The 23,093-nt window shown below is 37.3% G+C and overlaps 1 long non-coding RNA gene across 1 annotated transcript; it reads right to left on the reverse strand.

Moving 5' to 3' along the window:
- Positions 561-21,939, reverse strand: LOC110270642. The gene is made up of 3 exons (XR_002360280.1): positions 21,627-21,939; positions 16,957-16,960; positions 561-571 (listed from the first exon to the last, which is right to left on the reverse strand). It is a non-coding gene; the product is annotated as an uncharacterized LOC110270642 (long non-coding RNA).

The raw sequence follows: 23,093 nt of genomic DNA on the forward strand, positions 1-23,093 counted from the left end.
CCTTCTTTCTGTCTGAAGGTTTGAACATCAGCTCTAAGCTTGCTCAGCTTTTGAGGAGGAAAGTACATGGCTAAGAAAGCCATGACCAGCTTATCCCAAGAGTTCAGGCTGTCTTTGGGTTGAGAATCCAACCATAATCTAGCTCTGTCTCTTACAACAAAAGGGAAAAGCATGAGCCTGTAGACTTCAGGATCTACTCCATTAGTCTTAACAGTATCACATATCTGCAAGAATTCAGTTAAGAACTGAAAAGGATCTTCAGATGGAAGTCCATGAAACTTGCAGTTCTGCTGCATTAGAGAAACTAATTGAGGTTTCAGCTCAAAGTTGTTTGCTCCAATGGCAGGAATGGAGATGCTTCTTCCATGTAGATTGGAATTAGGTGCAGTAAATTCACCAAGCATCTTCCTTACATTATTATTATTTTCGGCTGCTATCTCCTCTGCCTGTTCGAAAATTTCTGAAAGGTTATCTCTAGATTGTTGTATTTTAGCTTCTCTTAATTTTTTTCTTCAGAGTCCTTTCAGGTTCTGGATCTGCTTCCACAAGAATGTTCTTATCCTTGCTCCTGCTCATATGACAAAGAAGAAGGCACAGCAAAATAATAATAATAACAGAGATCCTTTATACCACAGTATAGGGATCCCTGTGTGAGTAGGAGAAGAGGGGGAGACAAAGAATGTAATATGATGGAGGAAACACAACTGTGAGGAGGCTAGATATGTGAGATGAGATGTTAGGATATGAATGAATAAATAGAATGAGATGGGAGAGGGAGAATTTTCGAAAATATTTTTGAAAAAGAGTTAGTGATTTTCGAAAATGGTTTTTGAAAAATGTTAGTAATTTTCGAAAAATTTTTTTTTTTTTGAAATAAAAAATAAAAAATAAAAATAATTAGTTAATTAAAAAGAAATTTTGAAAAAGAGGGAAGATATTTTCGAAAATTAGAGAGAAAGAGTTAGTTAGGTAGTTTTGAAAAAGTTTAAGAAACAAAAAGTTAGTTAGTTAGTTGAAACAAATTTTGAAAAGATAAGAAGTTAGGAAGTTAGAAAAGATATTTTGAAAAGATATTTTTGAAAAAGATAAGGTAAGAAGATATTTTTAAAAAGATATGATAGAAATTAGTTTTTTGAAAAAGATTTGATTTTTAAAATCTCAATTAATGACTTGATTCATAAGAAATCACAAGATATGATTCTAGAACTTAAAGTTTGAATCTTTCTTAACAAGCAAGTAACAAACTTCAAATTTTTGAATCAAAACATTAATTGATTATGTTATTTTCGAAAATTTGGTATAAAAATAAGAAAAAGATTTTTGAAAAATATTTTTGGAATTTTCGAAAATAACTAAGAATTTTGAAAAAGATTTGATTTTTGAAAAAGATTTTGAAAAAGATAAGATTTTCAAATTGAAAATTTGATTTGACTCATAAGAAACAATTTGATTTCAAAAATTTTTGAAAAAGTCAATCCAAATTTTCGAATTTGATGAGAGAAAAAGGGAAAGATATTTTTTTGATTTTTGAATTTTTTTTATGATGAGAGAGAAAAATAGCAAAAAAACTCAATGCATGAAAATTTTGAATCAAAACAATGAATGCATGCATGAATGATATGAATGTCAAGATGAACACCAAGAACACTATGAAGATCATGATGAACATCAAGAACATATTTTTGAAAAATTTTTAATGCAAAGAAAACATGCAAGACACCAAACTTAGAATTCTTTAATGCTTAGACACTAAGAATTCAAGAATGCATATGAAAAACATGAAAAGACACAAAACATAAAATCATCAAGATCAAACAAGAAGACTTACCAAGAACAACTTGAAGATCATGAAGAACACCATGAATGCATGATATTTTCGAAAAATGCAAGATGCACATGCAATTGACACCAAACTTATAACATGACTCAAGACTCAAACAAGAAACATAAAAATATTTTTGATTTTTATGATTTTCTAATTTTTTTGAATATTTTTTTTGAAAATTAATTGAAAAACAAAAATAAGGATTCTAAAATTTTTAATATGAATTCCAGGAATCTAGCATTCTTAGTCTAAAGCTTCAGTCCAGGAATTAGACATGGCTTACTAGCCAGCCAAGCTTTCAATGAAAGCTCTAGTCCAAAACACTAGACATGGCCAATGGCCAGCCAAGCTTCAGCATGTAATTCAGATATGACATACCTGACATACTCATTCCCAAAGGAATAGACATGGCTTTACAGCCAGCCAGGCTTCAACATGCTTCATGAAACACTAGAATTCATTCTTAAAAATTTTGAATAAAAATTTTTGAAAACATTTTTTTTTTCCGAAAACAGGTGAGAAAATTTTGAAATATTTTTGAAAAATTTTTGAAAAGAAAACAAAAAGAAAATTACCTAATCTGAGCAACAAGATGAACTGCAGTTGTCCAAACTCAAACAATCCCCAGCAACGGTGCCAAAAACTTGGTGTTGTTGCCGGGATTGGGATCTCAGACGATTCTTGGCGCCAAACAGGAACAATTAAGTCCCCGGCAACGGCGCCAAAAACTTGGTGCACGAAATTGTGATGTCACTTTAATGATGTAAAATTCATGGCTCTTTCTTTCCCTGGCAATGGCACCAAGAACATGGTGCCAATACTACGGTTCACAACTTCGATACAACTAACCAGCAAGTGCACTGGGTCGTCCAAGTAATACCTTACGTGAGTAAGGGTCGAATCCCACGGAGATTGTTGGTATGAAGCAAGCTATGGTCACCTTGCAAATCTCAGTTAGGTAGATAAAAATGGATAATGGTGTTTTCGAATTTAATAGAATAAAATAGGGATAGAAATACTTATGTAATTCATTGGTAGGAATTTCAGATAAGGGAATGGAGATGCTTTCGTTCCTCTGAACCTCTGCTTTCCTGCTACCTTCATCCAATCAGTCTTACTCCTTTCGAATTGAATAGAAAACAGTAGTACTTGCATTAATCTTTGAGGAACAGCAGAGCTCCACACCTTAATCTATGGAGTGTAGAAACTCTACCGTTGAAAATACATAAGTGAAGGTCCAAGCATGGCCGAGATGGCCAGCCCCCTAAAACGTGATCAATAGTCTCCTAAGATGAATAATGGATTAAAACTGAGACCAAAGATGGTCAAAAAGATGCCTAATACACTAGTAAAATGTCCTATTTATAATAAACTAGCTACTAGGGTTTACATGAGTAAGTAATTGATGCATAAATCCACTTCCTGGGCCCACTTGGTGTGTGTTTGGGCTGAGCTTAAGTGTTCCACGTGCAGAGGCCATTTGTGGAGTTGAACGCCAGCTTTTGTGCCAGTTTGGGCGTTCAACTCTGGTTTTGGCTCCTTTTCTGGCGCTGGACGCCAGATTTGGGTAGAAAGCTGGCGTTGAACGCCAGTTTACATCCTTTATCCTTGGCCAAAGTATGGACTATTATATATTTCTGGAAAGCCCTGGAAGTCTACTTTCCAACGCAATTGGAAGCGCGCCATTTAGAGGTTTGTAGCTCCAGAAAATCCATTTTGAGTGCAGGGAGGTCAGAATCCAACAGCATCAGCAGTCCTTCTTCAACCTCTGAATCTGATTTTTGCTCAAGTCCCTCAATTTCAGCCAGAAAATACCTGAAATCACAGAAAAACACACAAACTCATAGTAAAGTCCAGAAATGTGAATTTAACATAAAAACTAATGAAAACATCCCTAAAAGTAACTAGATCCTACTAAAAACATACTAAAAACAATGCCAAAAAGCGTATAAATTATCCGCTCATCAAGTACACACATTCAAGGAATTGTAGAAGGCAATACATAGAATATCACACCACAATATACATCATAATGCAGAAGCAGCTCAGTTATACCAGTAAGGAATTATAACACAGCATCCTTCAGTTAGTGACTCATATAATATATACACATATATACATAAGACGTACCGGGGCCTGCCCTGTCCAAAAGCCCCTAAGCTGGCACCCAGGCTAGGCTAACTCTATGACATACCTATTCCCTCTGAGCATGCTAGTACAAGTGAGGGAAACACTCTAAGGTACCGTGGTTAGAATGGACGCCTCAAAAGTCTCCTCGTCTCTAATCCAAAAGCCCCTCATAGGAAACCGTTGGGTAGGTGATGATGCCTGCTCGCTGGTGCCCCATCTGGCTCATTGCTACCAGAAGAGATATCCTCGATCTCAGGGTCACGTACTATATAATTACGTACACAAGGTGCCGCACATCGGATGTAATACTTGTAGCTGCGCACTGGGTCGTCGTGGATGTACGGATGATTAATCTCATAGGGCAGGACTCCCGTGTCCATTTGAAGAGGTGTAAGGGGTAAGAACTGGGGAATTCTTAGTAAGGTCGGGGTTCATAGTTAAGTCCATTTATAATGTCTGCTTGCAAGTTTCTAAATCCTTTGAAAATTGATGGTTTAACAATCAAATATTCAAAACATTTTCAAAAGAAATCAGTTAATTAACCATAAATCCAAACTTCTTTTCTAGATATAAGAATCTGAAAAGTTTCCTAATGGTATGAATGACCAACTTGTCCCAAGCATAGGTTCAATTAAGTCTATGCTGTAAGAGTTTGATTTTTCATACTTTACTAGACTATAAACATAAAAGAAGTTACCAACGCGATATAAATGATCATCTTGTTCCAAGCATAGGTTCATTAAGTCTATGCTGAATCAGTCAGATACTTTATACAAAGCTAGACCTCAAACAAACCAACCACAGCCTTAGGCCCAAACAACTCAATCAACATCCAATCACCACAATCCAAACAATCAGTTACAAACACAAGTAATGAGGTTCAAACACAATCAAGAGCAGTTACGCCAAGTATAGCAGTTAGTAATTAAACAGAGTTGTTCACATAGGCAAACCAATTAAAATATGCACAAACAAGTATGATGCATGTCTGATCCTACTGCAAGTAATGAGCTCATTTGTCGGTTTCGACCCGCACCCGACGCAATCCGACCCTCCAAGTCAGATAAGGCCTTCCCAGAACTTAATCCCAGATTAAGTACCGCATACCCTCTACCAAGTACTCTCGACTTGCAGGGCTGGTATTTGCTCAGGTCTCAATATACCGCAGGTATGCGAATCAGGCCTCTACCAAGCATTCAACTTGCAGGGCTGGTACATCTCTACCGCAGCCTGTCTGGGAAGCAACATCACAATACGGGCGTCCCCGCATAATATTCACAAGCATCGCCCGAAGGCTCATAAGTCACATATAACCATACTTTTCATCACTTAGTAATCATCTTCATCATCTTTCCACAATCATAATTCAAGCATCACAACATCACAGTGAGCTCATTTTACAATTCTCTGCTTACTCTGTAAGGTCAAGCACACTGCTATATAGCTTTTAATTCCTTTTCTTTCCAACATGTATGAAAGTTTCTAAAACCTCTTTCATTACCATACATACCTCAATACTTTCTCTTGAACTCTTCCTTATGTGTTTAATAAAGAGAATTAAGGAATTCTGGACTCAAAACTGCCTTCCTGAGGCTTTTAGGAAAAACTGTCTTTTTATCAATATTTTATTATTATTAATAAAATAATATTAACAATAAAATAATATTTTAATATTTTAATATTAAAATAATAATATTTTATTCAACTTTCAAAAATTGCATTTTGACCCCTGAACTTTTTGGAAATTGCATTTTGACCCCTTAACTTTTAATATTTGCACTTTGGCCCCTTAATTTTTCTTTAATTAACTTTCAACCCCAAACTTTTTAATAATTATAATTTGACACCAAAATCATCAAAACCAACGTTTTTCTTGTCCTTCAAAGACCAAAAATATTTTTCCAAAAGTTCATCAGATTTCAGCTTTATTTTCAACTAGTTTTTCAATCTTTTCGGTAACCGATTTTTACCTGATTTTGACCAAACCAAAGAGCAACGTTTCAGCCATCAAATACACATCAAAAACACATCAAATATCATGAACTTCATGGTTGGAAAGCCACGTTTTCCAGCAGCAACAACAACAACTTCAGAACCATCAAAAACTTGATTTTCAAGCATTAAACAACAAGATCTCATGATCAAACCATCACACAAACACTCAAATTCAAGCTTCAAGCAACAAGAGCTGATTTAACACTTCAAGAACCAAACCAATCATTGATTAATTTACCAAACCTTACCTCCTTTGCAGCTGCCAAGAATTGAACCAAGAACAAGCTTCCAAAAGCACTTTTACGCCTATTTTAACATCAAAAACAACTTTAGAACCATATGAACCATGAAGGCTGAAGCTTCATGATGGTGAAAAGTAGGTTTTCCTCACCTCAAGGCAGCTAGAAATCACGTTTTCTTAGAGCCTGTGGTGATTGAACAAGAGATCTTAAGAGAAAACATGAAGAAAACATCATCAGCTTGAGTTCCCACCATGGATGAAACTTCAAGGAGGAGGAGCAGCCATCATGCCTTGATTTACTCCATGAAAATTGATATAGAAATGAAGAGGAGGAAGAGGTGATCATTTTGGTCGGATTAGATTTTTGATAGGGGTTTTAGTTTGAAAAAGAACGGAGAAAGAAGCTTAGGTGTTCATGGAAGTTCTTCCATTTCTCTCTCAAGAATTTCGAATTCTAAATTGTTTAGAAAGTAAAAATGATAGTAATGATGATACATGGGAGAACGTGGAGTTTGGATAAGCATTATTCTAAATTTTGGTGTAAAAATATCTCAAGAAAGGATAATTACGGAAGCTAGATGTATTAGAACACAAGTATTTCTTACTTTCTCCTTAAGAAAGCTTTGCTTGGAGAGCAAGAAAGGAAACATGTGGTGGCTAACTCTGGGAGAGCCACGTGTCACTGGGTACTGACTCATCAGAGTTTAATAATAAAATATCATTCTGAAGATAATTACGAAAATTAGATACATCAGATTATACTACTTAAGGATAAGCATGAGCTTTACTAGTATAAATAATACTAGTAACATGATAATCATGAGAATAAAAGAAATATGATGAAGCATTAGCATTGCTAAGTTCATCTAAGAATGCTGGTATTATCCATTACCGGTAGATTTATAGCTCAGTTATTATATTATCAAACATAGATCAACATTAACCACATTAGAGAAAATAATAATATAATATTCCAAATAAAATAATAATATATGAATATTATATTAATATAATTTTTCTCTCGAAATTCGAGACCGGCTTGTCACATAGAGGCAAACTACGGAAATCAGAATTTTGAAATTCGGACCCGAAGTGGTTCAAAAACGCAACTTTTCGCGACGTGCCTGCTTAGATTAGGAGAGGTGTCTGGTGCAGTCAAGCTGCTGACTCAGCAGCTTGATGACATAGCACCTGTGTAATGGAGGTGCTTATATGCACTAAAATTCCTAAAAATTCCATAAAAATTCCGGTTGATCCCGAAAAAGCGCCGTTTCTTCGAGGCTAAAGGCTAGGCCGTTACATTCTACCATCCTAAAAGAAAATTTTACCCTCATAATTTTAATTACCTCTAAAGAGAAATAGATAGTCTTTCCTCATCTTGTCTTCTAGTTCCCATTTGTACTTTTCAATACTAGTTTGTTCCCACACCACCTTAACCAATGGTACTGTTTTCCTTTTCAGCTATTTGTCACTTCGTTCCACAATTCTGGCTGGTAAAGTTTGATATGTTAAGTCGGCTCGTAGCTGAGCTATCTTTGGTTGTAAAATGTGGCTTTTGTAGGGATTATATTTCTTGAATTGTGTAACAGGAAAAATATCGTGAAGGTTTGACAAATAAGAAAGGAGGGCTATTTGGTATGCTACTAGATCGACTCTTTTAAGAACTTGAAAAGTACCTAAGTATCGTGGACTCGATTTCTTAGTTCTAAGAGCTCTACCTATCCTAATTGTAGGTGTCACTCTTAAGAAAATATGGTCATCGTTACTAAACCCTAAGGGCCTATGCCTAATATCTGCATAGCTCTTATGTCGACTTTGAGCAGTTTGATTCTCTTCTCGAATGTGCTTAATCCATTCAGCAGTCTCTTGTACTAATTCTGGCCCCAAAATCCTACCTTCATTCTTGTCATATCAGCATAATGGTGACTGACACTTTCTTTCATAGAAGGTTTCATACGGTGCCATTTTGATGCTTTGTTGATAACTATTATAATAAGCAAACTCAACCAACAGCAACTATTTGTCCCTGTTACCTTGTTGATCTTTCACCCAAGATTTCAACATATCTTCCAAAGTACGAATCGTTCGTTCTATCTACTCATCAGTCTGTATGTGATATGTTGTACTAAAATGCAGCTTTGTCTCTCTTATTCCTAATTTTAAGCTTAAAGACTGAGATCATCTCTTCTTCCTTGATCATCATCAGGGATATGCCCAAACTCTTTCAACTCAAAGCATCTGCGACTACATTTGCCTTTCCAGGATGATAGCTTAACTTAAAGTCATAATCTTTTAGGAATTCCATCCATCGTCTCTGCCTCATGTTAAGGTCTTTCTGATCAAAGATATACTTCAAACTCTTATGATCAGAGAAAACTTTCAATTGAGCTCCATGCAAATAGTGTCTCCAGATCTTAAGTGCAAAAACCACCGCCACTAATTCTAGATTATGTGTCGGATAATTCTTTTCATGAGGTCTCAGCTGTCTCAAAGCATATGCCACTATATTCCTATGCTGCATCAATACGCATCCAAATTTCTTAAAAGAATAATTATACCACACCTCAAAAGGTTCCTGTGGGTCTGGTAACACCAAAACTGATGCCGTTGTCAACTTTTCCTTTAAAATTTCAAAACTTTCTTCGCACTCTTTTGTCTATTCAAACGGAACTTCCTTCCTTGTGAGGTAAGTCAAGGGTAAAGTTATCTGTGAAAAACCTTCAATAAACCACAAATAATATCCTGCTACCCCAAGAAACTACGAACTTTTTTAACTGTTGTAGGTTGTTTCCATTGTATCATTGCATCATTGTTTGAAGGATCTACCATTATACCGTCTTGTGTGATCACATGTCCCATGAATGCCACTTTTGCCGAACAAAGCTCAGACTTTAACAGTTTCATATACAGCTTCCATCCTCTTAGTATCTAGTTTGAAAGGCAGTCTTAACCTTCCGAATCCTTCACTCAAATTTGATGGTAACTCGACCGCAAAGAAATCTTAGGGAATACTGTCGCACCTCTCAGCTGGTCCATTAGATCATCTATCCTCCTCAGTAGTGAATACTTATTCTTGATTGTAATCTTGTTCAGTTGCAGATAATCTACACACAATCTCGTCCCACTATCTTTCTTCTATACCAGTAACACTAGAGCTCCCCATAGTGATACACTCAGACGAATAAACTTCATTCTCAATAACTCATCTAACTGTTTCTTCCACTCTGCCAGTTCCAATGATGATATCCAATACAATGCTATAAAAATTGGTCTGGTTCCAAGCACCAAGTCAATAATGAATTCTATCTCTCTCTGGGGTGGAAGTTCAGGTATATCATCAGGGAAAACATCAAGAAATTCCTTTACCACTCAAATTTGCTCCAAAGCTTGTTCATCACTCTTTGAGCTAGCAGATAATAGAAGATAACCCTCTAATCCACTACTACCAAAGGTAACTCTTAGGGAATTCGAATAGAACATACAAGACTCAACTCACTCAATATGCATGCCAAATATTTGGGAATATAGCATTTCATTTAGAACAATCAAGGAAAACATGATGATTAGACAACCAATCTAGACCTAAGATAATATCTATACCACATAAAGACAAGTCGACCAGGTCATGTATGAATGTCCTAACCTCAATAACAAAAGGTACCTGTTGACACACTCGTCTAGTCAAGGCATTATGAAATATAGTTGTATGGACAATCAGATCATAATTTAACACAGTAGAATCTAATCCCTACTCATGCACAACAGTCGCAGAAATAAAAGAATGTGACGCACCAGAGTCATACAATACAGTTAAGAGTCGAGATTTGACATAACACTGATCATGGATTAGGGAGTCTGATTTCATTGCATCATCAGCAATCATGGCAAACACACGTCCCTGCTGTCGCGGCCTATCTATTCCTTGTATTGGCTTCTTCAGACAGTCCTTAGCCATATGTCCAGGTTGACCACAAGAAAAACAGATAATGCCTGCAGGTTGACAAGGTCTACCTCCATGCTCCTTTCCACACTGCCTACACACTGGTCGCACTTGTGCCTGCTGAGATTGCTTACCCATATCCTATCTCATTCTTCCTCCATTACCACTATTACGCTTTCCCAAACGATCAACTACTGAAGTAGTAGCAATCGCCGTTTCACGCACAGCCTCAGCCATAGCGTGAATCGCAGTAAATAGGTTATCATCATTTCGTACGGAATGTTAGCGGTAGTCTCTCCCCAAGCGCTGTGTCTCTGTGAACTCATCCTAATCTTGTTCACACCAAACAATCGATACCAAGGTGATCAGTCTCAATACCTCAATTTGGGCGTGAACATTCTCAGAATGAAGGCACAAAGACAATCATGCAACACATATCACAAGGATATCCTATAAGCATGAAACGCACAACAGAGCATGCAATGAAGCATGATCCAGTCCATTCCTCAGGCTCTAACAGGAAGGACAGCTCTGATACCAAATTGTAACGGCCCAACTTCCAGCATGTCATGATCATACTAAAAGTTGAACGTTACCAACTTGTTTTCCCAACTTAAGTAATATTTAATAAATATAAGCCTGTTCGTTGTTAACACCTCGCGAGTTTCGAGTAATTTTTTTTTAAAACAATAGTAGTTTAGAGTCGCATACATAGAGTATAACAACAAAACATGAGTACACACATTCAAGGAATTGTAGAAGGCAATACATAGAATATCACACCACAATATACATCATAATGTAGAAGCAGATCAGTTATACCAGTAAGGAATTATAACACAGCATCCTTCAGTTAGTGACTCATATAATATATACACATATATACATAAGACGTCCCGGGGCCTGGCCTGTCCAAAAGCCCCTAAGCTGGCACCCAGGCTAGGCTAACTCTATGACATGCCTATTTCCTCTGAGCATGCTAGTACAAGTGAGGGAAACACTCTAAGGTACCGTGGTTAGAATGGACGCCTCAAAAGTCTCCTCGTCTCTGATTCAAAAGCCCCTCACAGAAAACCGTTGGGTAGGTGATGATGCCTGCTCGCTGGTGCCCCATCTGGCTCATTGCTACCAGAAGAGATATCCTCGATCTCAGGGTCACGTACTATATAATTACGTACACAAGGTGCCGCACAACGGATGTAATACTCGTAGCTGCGCACTGGGTCGTCGTGGATGTACGGATGATTAATCTCATAGGGCAGGACTCCCGTGTCCATTTGAAGAGGTGTAAGGGGTAAGAACTGGGGAGTTCTTAGTAAGGTCGGGATTCATAGTTAAGTCCATTTATAATGTCCGCTTGCAAGTTTCTAAATCCTTTGAAAATTGATGGTTTAACAATCAAATATTCAAAACCTTTTCAAAAGAAATCAGTTAATTAACCATAAATCCAAACTTCTTTTCCAGATATAAGAATCTGAAAAGTTTCCTAATGGTATGAATGACCAACTTGTCCCAAGCATAGGTTCAATTAAGTCTATGCTGTAAGAGTTTGATTTTTCATACTTAACTAGACTATAAACATAAAAGAAGTTACCTACGCGGTATAAATGATCATCTTGTTCCAAGCATAGGTTCATTAAGTCTATGCTGAATCAGTCAGATAATTTATACAAAGCTAGACCTCAAACAAACCAACCACTGCCTTAGGCCCAAACAACTCAATCAACATCCAATCACCACAATCCAAACAATCAGTTATAAGCACAAGTAATGAGGTTCAAACACAATCAAGAGCAGTTACGTCAAGTATAGCAGTTAGCAATTAAACAGAGTTGTTCACATAGGCAAACCAATTAAAATATGCACAAACAAGTATGATGCATGTCTAATCCTACTGCAGGTAATGAGCTCATTTGTCGGTTTCGACCCGCACCCGACGCAATCCGGCCCTCCAAGTCAGATAAGGCCTTCCCAGAACTTAATCCCAGATTAAGTACCGCATACCCTCTACCAAGTTCTCTCGACTTGCAAGGCTGGTATTTGCTCAGGTCTCAATATACCGCAGGTATGCGAATCAGGCCTCTACCAAGCATTCAGCTTGCAGGGCTGGTACATCTCTACCGCAGCCTGTCTGGGAAGCAACATCACAATACGGGCGTCCACGCATAATATTCACAAGCATCGCCCGAAGGCTCATAAGTCACATATAACCATACTTTTCATCACTTAGTAATCATCTTCATCATCTTTTCACAATCATAAATCAAGCATCACAACATCATAGTGAGCTAATTTTACAATTCTCTGCTTACTCTGTAAGGTCAAGCACACTGTTATATAGCTTTTAATTCCTTTTCTTTCCAACATGTATGAAAGTTTCTAAAACCTCTTTCATTACCATACATACCTCAATACTTTCTCTTGAACTCTTCCTTATGTGTTTAATAAAGAGAATTAAGGAATTCTCGACTCAAAACTGCCTTCCTGAGACTTTTTGGAAAAACTGTCTTTTTATCAATATTTTATTATTATTAATAAAATAATATTATTAATAAAATAATATTAACAATAAAATAATATTTTAATATTTTAATATTAAAATAATAATATTTTATTCAACTTTCAAAAATTGCATTTTGACCCCTTAACTTTTAATATTTGCACTTTTGCCCCTTAACTTTTCTTTAATTAACTTTCAACCCCAAACTTTTTAATAATTATAATTTGACCCCAAAATCATCAAAACGAACGTTTTTCTTGTCCTTCAAAGACCAAAAATATTTTTCCAAAAGTTCATCAGATTTCAGCTTGATTTTCAACTAGTTTTTCAATTTTTTCGGTAACTGATTTTTACCTGATTTTGACCAAACCAAAGAGCAATGTTTCAGCTATCAAATACACATCAAAAACACATCAAATATCATGAATTTCATGGCTGGAAAGCCACGTTTTCCAGCAGCAACAACAACAACTTCAGAACCATCAAAAACTTGATTTTCAAGCATTAAATAACAAGATCTCATGATCAAACCATCACACAAACACTCAAAATCAAGCTTCAAGCAACAAGAGCTGATTTAACACTTCAAGAACCAAACCAATCATTGATTAATTTACCAAACCTTACCTCCTTTGCAGCTGCCAAGAATTGAACCAAGAACAAGCTTCCAAAAGCACTTTTACACCTATTTTAACATCAAAAACAACTTTAGAACCATATGAACCATGAAGGCTGAAGCTTCATGATGGTGAAAAGTAGGTTTTCCTCACCTCAAAGCAGCTGGAAATTACGTTTTCTTAGAGCCTGCGGTGATTGAACAAGAGATCTTAAGAGAAAACATGAAGAAAACATCATCAGCATGAGTTCCCACCATGGATGAAACTTCAAGGAGGAGGAGCAGCCATCATGCCTTGATTTACTCCATGAAAATTGATATAGAAATGAAGAGGAGGAAGAGGTGATCATTTTGGCCGGATTAGATTTTTGATAGGGTTTTAGTTTGAAAAAGAACGGAGAAAGAAGCTTAAGTGTTCATGGAAGTTTTCATGGAAGTTCTTCCATTTCTCTCTCAACAATTTCGAATTCTAACTTGTTTAGAAAGTAAAAATGATAGTAATGATGAAACATGGGAGAACGTGGGGTTTGGATAAGCATTATCCTAAATTTTGGTGTAAAAATATCTCAAGAAAGGATAATTACGGAAGCTAGATGTATTAGAACACAAGTATTTCTTACTTTCTCCTTAAGAAAGCTTTGCTTGGAGAGTGATGGGATATTTTCACGGAAAAATGAATTTCTCCAAAACACCCAAATCTAACCGGCAAGTGCACCGGGTCGCATCAAGTAATAATAACTCACGGGAGTGAGGTCGATCCCACAGGGATTGAAGGATTGAGCAATTTTAGTTTAGTGGTTGATTTAGTCAAGCGAATCAAGATTTGGTTGAGAGATTTGTGATTTGCAAAATTTAAATTGCATAGAAAGTAAAGGAAATGGATGAATTGCATGAAATTAAAGAGAACTGGAATTTAAAGTGCTGAATCTTAAAGAGCAAGAAATTAAATGGCAGAAACTTAGAATGCAAGAAATGTAAATTGCAGAACCTTAAAGTGCAAGAAATGTAAATGGCTTGAATTGTAAAGGGAATTGGGAGTTGGATTTGTAGGAATTGAACGAGGAAAAGTAAATTGCAACAAACAGAGAAGTAAAGGATGTCTTAAATCAAACCGGATCTTAAAACATAAAAGTAAAATGAGCATAAAAACAGTAAACAGAGGATGTAAATTGAGAATTCAGATCTTAGGACCCAAGAGACTAGAAAACCAAGTCTAGATCTTTCAAATGGTCTTCAAGCCTTCAATTGGGCCTTTGCTCTTGATGGAATTGGGTTGATAGAGGCCTTGGTTAATTGCTCCTGGAGTTTGGAGAAGAACCGAATTGAACCGGGTTGGAATCATGAAAGCTTGAGTAAAAGTTGGAGTAAAAGTTAGGGTCTAACTTTTGCTCCAACTTTTCACATCAGCACCCTTGTTTTGCTGATACCAACGTTGGGGCAAAAGTTAGGGGTCTAACCTTTGCTCCAACGTTGGCCTCCCCTTTGTTATTCATGGCGCCAACGTTAGCCAGAAAGTTAGGGGCTAACGTTGGCGCAAACTTTTGCTAGCCCAGGGAGAGTTTTTCATGTGCCAACGTTAGCCAAAAATTTAGGGGCTAACGTTGGCGCAAACTTTTGGTGCATCCAGGGAGTGTTTTTCATGCCAAAAGTTAGCCAAAAAGTTAGGGGCTAACTTTTGGTCCAGCTTTTGCCCAAAAGTTAGCCAAAAAGTTAAGGGCTAACTTTTGCTCCAGCTTTTGCCCAAAAGTTAGCCAAAAAGTTAGGGGCTAACTTTTGGTCCAGCTTTTTGCTTCCTGGTTCATTTTCAATTAATCCAAAAGTTTGAGCTAAAGTTTGAGGCAAACTTTTGCTCAAACTTTTTTGTTCTCTCTTCCTCCTAGCCATTCCTTCTTGCATCAACCTTTCTCCAAGCTTTCTTCACCTATCATTAATCAACCAAACACATCAAAGCTATGCTCAAAATCATGAGATATTCATTCTTTCATAATATGTGACAATTATAGCATAAAACCTCATGAAATAGCATAAATTCATACATGGTTGATTAAATCAAAGGAAACATGAAAATCTACCCAATTGGCTTGCTTTTGGCTCAAGAAAGTGCATAATTCAATTGAAAACAAAAGAAAAAGGCTAGTGAAACTAGGCTAAGATGACTTGTCATCAGAGAGAAAGAAAGGAAACATGTGGTGGCTAACTCTGGGAGAGCCACGTGTCACTGGGTGCTGACTCATCAGAGTTTAATAATAAAATATCATTCTGAAGATAATTACGAAAATTAGATACATCAGATTATACTACTTAAGGAAAAGCATGAGCTTTACTAGCATAAATAATACTAGTAACATGATAATCATGAGAATAAAAGATATATGATGAAGCATTAGAATTGCTAAGTTCATCTAAGAATGCCGGTATTATCCATTACCGGTAGATTTCTAGCTCAGTTATTATATTATCAAACATAGATCAACATTAACCACATTAGAGAAAATAATAATATAATATTCCAAATAAAATAATAATATATGAATATTATATTAATATAATTTTTCTCTCGAAATTCGAGACCGGCTCGTCACATAGAGGCAAACTACGGAAATCAAAATTTTGAAATTCGGACCCGAAGTGGTTCAAAAACGCAACTTTTCGCGACGTGCCTGCTTAGATTAGGAGAGGTGTCTGGTGCAGTCAAGCTGCTGACTCAGCAGCTTGATGACATAGCACCTGTGTAGTGGAGGTGCTTATATGCACTAAAATTCCTAAAAATTCCATAAAAATTACGGTTGATCCCGAAAAAGCGCCGTTTCTTCGAGGCTAAAGTCTAGGCCGTTACAACTAACGTGGCCCTTAACGTGGACATGCCCAAGACTCGAGAACGTTAGTGACACTCACCTTTGTCACTAACGTTTCAAAGTGCACCCCTCTACGTTAATGTAACTAACGTGGCCACTAATGTGGGTATGCTTGCCATCTCCAACGTTAGTGACAAAGGTTGGTGTCACTAACGTTGGCACATCATCTCTTGCTCCATGTTACCCTACACGTTAGTGGTCTTAACGTGAACACTAAAGTAGGCAATCTTGGCCTGATCCAACGTTAGTGACAAAGGTGAGTGTCACTAACGTTGGCAATCTCTTTACTCCACATTAGAGTCCACGTTAATTGGATTAACGTGGCTCTTAACGTGGCTTAGTATGGCATTTTGGAATGTTAGTGGTGTTCACTTTCACCACTAACGTTGGAGCTCCCCCTTTCTTCCACGTTAGTTCCCACGTTAGTGTAACTAACGTGGCAACTAACGTGGGTTATGATGGCATTTGAAGGCGTTATTGGTGGTAACTTTACCACTAACGTTGCAAGCTTGCTCCCTATTCCACGTTAGTGGTCACGTTAGTGAAGCTAACATGGCTGCTAACGTGGCTCTTCTTTGCTTCCTTTGTCCTGAAATCAAACAAACAAGGTGCATCAAAGCATTGTTTCAAGTCATGAGATCATGCATCATCCATATTATCATTCAATTCATGCACAATTCTCATGAAATCATGTAAAGTTCACAATGTTTGCTTGAATCAAGATGTAAGTGTATATTCACCCAAAACTTGCTTATTTACTAAGAAAATGCATGAAACTATCCTAAAAGAGTAAAGAAAAAGGTCAGTGAAACTGGCCAAAATGCCCTGGCATCACTCACCCCTATAAAAGCCACTCACCTTTCCACTTTTCTCCACACTTCAAAACCCAACCTCACATCCAAAACAACCTCTGCACTCCCTCTCCTCTTTTCTTTCTTTTCCTTACTATTCTCCTTCTCTTGATTAGGACAATCAAGTCCTAAGTTTGGTGTTGGAGCAAACCCTTGTTTTGCTCTCCTTCTTTGCTTCTTTCTTCAACCTTTTTTCAACCCTTCAAACCCTCTTTTCTCACTTCAATGGCACCACCAAGAGCCTCCTCATCAAAGAATAGGAAGACCAAAGAAGCTACCTCCGGATCCTCAAGCTACAATGAATACAAGTTCCTCTAATCGTTTAAACAAAACCAATTCTATGGTTGGGTGAGTGAGAGGACAATCATTCCGGAGGTGGGCTTCCAACTTGGAAGAAATGAACATCCAGAGATCAATAGAGAAATTAACAACAGGGGTTGGGCTATCTTGTGCAACCCACCAAAGAAGGTGGTGGAGAGTTTGGTAAGGGAATTTTATGCCAATGCTGTGCCACAACCTGGACATCCCTTTGACTGTCTAAGCTTTGTGAGGGGAAAGACAATTGATTATAGTCCTTCTAGCATAGATAGGAAGTTGATGGTAAAGCAAACAAACTCCACCCGAAGCTATGTGACGAACGGATTTCTTGCATGGTCTAGAATTCACAAAATAAGTTTTCATTGAAAGTATAGCTTCTAAACCGACAAGGAATCCTTTCATACAAAAAAATTAGTTGTCACAAGTAACAAACCCCCTAATAAAATTGATAACCGAAGTATTTAAACCTCGGGTCGTCTCTCAAGGAATCGCAGGGAAGTGTTCTTATAACTGGTTATGGAAAAGTGTATTTTTGGGGTTTTGGATAAGAAACAAGAAAAGTAAATGGCAATGGAAACAAACTAACAATTATAAAAGCTCTTGGCAAGGTATGAGAATTGGAAGTTCTATCCTAGTTATCCTTATCAATAGTGATGAGAATTGTTTGTTGCTCCCACTTAGTTAACCCTCTGATTATGAAGGAAAGTCAAGTGGATGAATCAATTTGATTCCTCAAGTCCTAGTCAACTCCCAAGGAAAGACTAGCTTTAGTGGAATCCAAATCAACCAGCAACTGTCAATTATCAATCAATAATGGAGTTTGATAACTCAAGTGTCACTAATTACTCAACCAAAGCCAGAAGGAGAGAACAAAAAAAAGTAAATGGTAGTGAGAATCGAATGATAAAGAGGTATTGGCAAGGTTTGGTGGTCAAGGATCTCTATCCTTATCACTAACCACAACATGAGAATTGGCAAGGATCAATCCCATTAAATCATCCTCTAACTAGTAAAGGAAAGTTAAATGAGCTCTATCAATCCAAGTCCATAAGTCCTAGCTCTCCACCAATTTAATTATTGAGAACTAGAGTTAATGGCTCCAATCATCAATCACTTAGACATTAGTAACTCAAGAGTTCCTAAGTTACCATCCCAAGCCAAGAACATAAAAATCTACTCTAGCATCCTTCCAAGCATTTTATTAAACACTTGGAGGGCATAAAATAAAAGCACAGAAAAGCAATAGGAGAACAATAAATCTAAACAACCAATTACAAACATCAATGACTATCAATTAAAGAGGGTAATAATAACCATGGAAAACATAAATTGCATTGATATGGAAATTGAATCTAACATCAAAAGTTCATAAACTAAATTGGTAACAATAAGTAATCAATAAGAGTAGAAGAGAAATCCTAAATCCTAAAACCTAGAGAGGGGAGAGAGCCTCTCTCTCTAGAAACTATGATAAACCACTATTTTATGGTTTATATTGTGCTAAATTGAGTGGTTTTTCATCCATGATTCTCACGCTTATTCATAGAAATCGCATGTTTTATGTTTTCCTTCCTGATTTTGTGCTATGATTGAAAACATGCTTCTTTGACCTTAATTTTATTAATATTAATTCTCCCTTTATACCATTTGATGCCTTGATATGTGTGTTAAGTATTTTCAGAGATTATAGGGCAGGAATGGCTTGGAGGATGGAAAGAAAGCATGCAAAAGTGGAAGGAATACAAGAAGTTGAAGAAATTGCTAAGCTGTCCAGCCTGACCTCTTCGCACTCAAATGGTCATAACTTGAGCTACAGAGGTCCAAAAAATGCGGTTTCAGTTGCCTTGGAAAGCTAACGTCCGGAGCTTCGATTTGATATTTAATATGCCATAGTTGACCTGACGCTAGACAACGTGAACGCGTATTCCACGCGGATGCGTCGCAGTGACAAAAATCAGCGTGGCAGATTTCTTCTCCAGCAACTTCTGTGCTATTTTTGACCCAGTTTTTGGCCCAGAAAACACAGATTAGAGGCTATAAATTGGGGGAATCCATTTATTCATAATCATCAGCTCATAATTCATAATTTTTAGTTTTAGATGTAGCTTTTAGAGAGAGAGGCTCTCTCCTCTCTCTTAGGATTAGGATTTCTACTTTTATGCTGTTGAGTTGGATATTACTACCTCCATTGAGGACTTTATTATTCTAGTTTATTTTCTATTTCCTTACTCTTTTATATATTTAATCCTTATTCAGAGTTACAATTGCAAAGCTTTTATGACATTATTAATGCAAAGAGTATTTTTCAATTTACCCCATTATTTGTTTGATTATCCTCAAGTATTTATTTAGTCATTTATTATATGAAATTGGCATCCATGTCAATGGAGTAGGTTCCCAACTTGATTTTGGAGTTGATTGATATTTGGAGACCCTTGAGTTGAATTACTCAAGAGTTAAATTGTAATTGAGTTTATTATTGGTTGGCTCTCTAGTCACTAACGCTAATCCTTCCCAAGGGAGAGGATTAGAACTTGTGAATAGAAGTAGACTTCCAACTTACTTGACTTTCTTTTACTTTACTTGGTAAAGGATAACTAAGTAGAAGTAACCTTCAATTATCAATTGATCTTGAGAAAAATCCAACAAGGATAGGACTTCCGACTAATCTCTCCTAATCAAGGCTTTTTATTGTTATTATTTTATTTCCTCTGCCATTGCTATTCTTGCTTTTTATCTTAATCCAAAACCCCCAATTTACAAAACTCATAACCAATAATAAGAATATACCTCCCTGCAGTTCCTTGAGAAGACAATCCGAGGTTAAATACTTTGGTTATCAATTTTAAGGGGTTTGTTACTTGTGACAACCAAAATGTTTGTAAGAAAGGACTTTTGTTGGTTTAGAAGCTATACCTGCAACGAGAATTTATTCTGAATTCTAGACCACGCAAAAGTTCTCTCTTCAAACTACATCTAAACCTAAAATTTATGTGAATAATGAGAAGTGGTGAATGATGGTTCAGACCTCATTCCTCCACTCTGCAGCCTCTAATCTATGTTTTTTGGGCCAATAACCAGGTCAAAACTCAGCCCAAAATTGCCCCCAGCATTTTCTGCATTTTCTACACGTGGCGCATGTCACACGTACCCGTCAGTCACACGTACGCGTCGATGGTCTTCTTCGCGTGTCACGCATACGCGTCAAGTACGCGCATGCGTCGCTCCTCGCTGGTTATCTCCTTTAATTCTTGTGCTCCTTCTATTTATGCAAGCTTCCTCTCCATCCTCTAAGCCATTCGTGCACTATATAGCCTGAAAGCACTTAACGCATGGATCACAGCATCGAATGGTATAAAGGGGGATTAAAAGTACACAATTTAAAGGCTTAGGAAGCAAGTTTTTCAATCATAGCACAAGATTAGGAAGGAAAATGTAAAACATGCGATTTCTATGAATAAGTGTGAGTTTTGTGGATGGAATCCACTAAATTAAGCACAAGATAAATTGTAAAATAGCGGTTTATCACTATGAAGAGGGGGTGAAGCAACAATACCCTGGCTTTGAAGTGATCCTGAATGAAATCTGTGTTCTGAATGTGCAGTGGATCAATGACAGAGATGGAAGGCCCAATCAGCCGAGGAGAAGAGATTTGAGCCCCCAAGCTATAGGGTGGCTAGACTTTGTGAGGAGATTCCTCAACCCCACATCCAACACTTCAGAGGTAACATTAGAGAGAGCAGTTCTCATATATATCATCATGAAGGGGGAGAACATCAATGTTGGGGAAATGATAGCCAACAACATACATAGGGTGCCGAAAAGCACCAAGGATAGCCAACAACAAGAAGAAGAAGCTAAGGATCAACCACAATACCTACCACTTCCACCACCACCATATCCACAATTTCCTAAAGGTTTTAACATGGAGCAATTGCAAGGAGACATCCACCAAATGCAGCGAGATATAAACCACCTGAGAGAAGATGTCAATCAACTCAAGGAGCCACAAAATCAACGGGACCAAGTTCAAGAGAGCATGCAACAAATCCAAGGAAGCATGGAGTTCATGAAGGAGCAACAAGGCCAATTTAACTAGGGAGAAATGCAAGGCATCCTCAATAAAATCATGGAGCAAAATAAATGGCAGCAGAGGAACCTTACTGAGTTTAGGCATCTTTATGATGCTGGAACCACTTCAAGGAGGCAGTATGACATCAATACACAAGCAAAGCTGAATCATTTGTGCAACGCTGTGGCTGCCATAAACCCCGGATATCCAACATTCATGCAAGGTATGGAGGAGCTGAGTGCTAGGCAAGAAGAGATATTGGCCAAGCACAAGGAGGATGCACTACAAGAAAACAGCTCTATTGTCACGCTTTTAAAGAGTGGCGAAAAGCTGAAAAAAGTGTGGTGATAGCTTTTTGCCATGCTTTTTGAGCTACCGCCATACTTTTGAAAGGGTAGCGTCTGTAAGCGTGGCGGTTGCTCTATCGCTACGCTTTTGGTGACCTATTGCCACGCTTTTTTTCCGCCACGCTTTTTATAGATTGCCACGTTTAAAAGTGTGGCCGTATGTGTGAGATACGGCCACGCTTTTAAAGCGTGGCCATATGTGAGATACGGCCACGCTTTCAAAGCATGGCGAAAGCGAGAGATATGGCCACGCTTTAAAAGCGTGGCGATAGCCTAATTAAATTAAAAAGAAAAATCATTATTTTGACTATAGCTTCATCACTGCACTATAAATTTTTAGTCCTTTTTTATTACCAAACCTATAAATATACCATGCAATTTTTATTACAAGAATTTGTATATTCACTAAAATTATATTCACCAGAGAATACTATGCCTACACTCTAAGCTAAACACATCCTACAATGTCGCATAATGCTAGCAAATAAAATACTAATAATATAGTGTGTTCTGCAACTATGCAAAATAAGATGATTTGAGCACAACTCCTCCATTCAGCCTACTCAGCTAAACCCTCGACTTTGGGTACAAAAGCACCGTTTTCTACAGCGGATGCTCTCTTCTGGAAAACTGACCCAAGCTGAATTTCTGCAACAGCATGAGAACTTCCTTCACCAGGCTGGCTATCAGCTTTTACCCCTTTCTTCTTCTTTGCCTCTTGTGCCCAACCAGCAAGCCTCACTTGCACATACTCACGAAATATTGCTGCCTTAAAATGGGTTCCTATCTACAATGTGAAAATAACAGAAAATTTATGAAAAGCCAAACCAAAATCAAATTTGAATAATTCCGCTTGCACTTTTAATAGCTATGCTAACACACCTGTGTAACAATTGCATACAGTGGTAGGGTATTGTAGCTACATAATAGTAGTATTCATAATGCATCAGCTAAGATGTCTAAGTTACCTGATAATTAGCCTTGGAACTATGTAACGAACTTGTCCTATTATACAAGAGTCAAATCCATATGTAACCTGAGAACACAAGCTATAGGTTATATTCACTACAACAAAGTATAACTATCCTCAACCCAACATATACCTTTCCCTAGAACAAGGAAACTGAGAGTAAGCATACAGAATAAAGTTCACAGAAAATGTCATAAATAAAATTATGCTCACCCATATCCAAAAGAAAAATTCTATCTCAAAAGCATTTTGGAAAAGGATAAAGTGGATCAAGAAGAGGACAAAGTGGGGGCGATGAAACCAAAAGTGATCATCTGATGGTTGTACAACTAATTCACCTTCTATGGCTGCATGCTTTTCAACTACTTCATGAGCTAGTTGCATTATCACATGCTCCAGCTTAGTGCCAATGGCAAGTAGAAGCTAAAAGAAT

The sequence above is a fragment of the Arachis ipaensis genome, chromosome B04 (assembly GCF_000816755.2).
Source record: "Arachis ipaensis cultivar K30076 chromosome B04, Araip1.1, whole genome shotgun sequence".
NCBI lineage: Eukaryota > Viridiplantae > Streptophyta > Magnoliopsida > Fabales > Fabaceae > Arachis > Arachis ipaensis.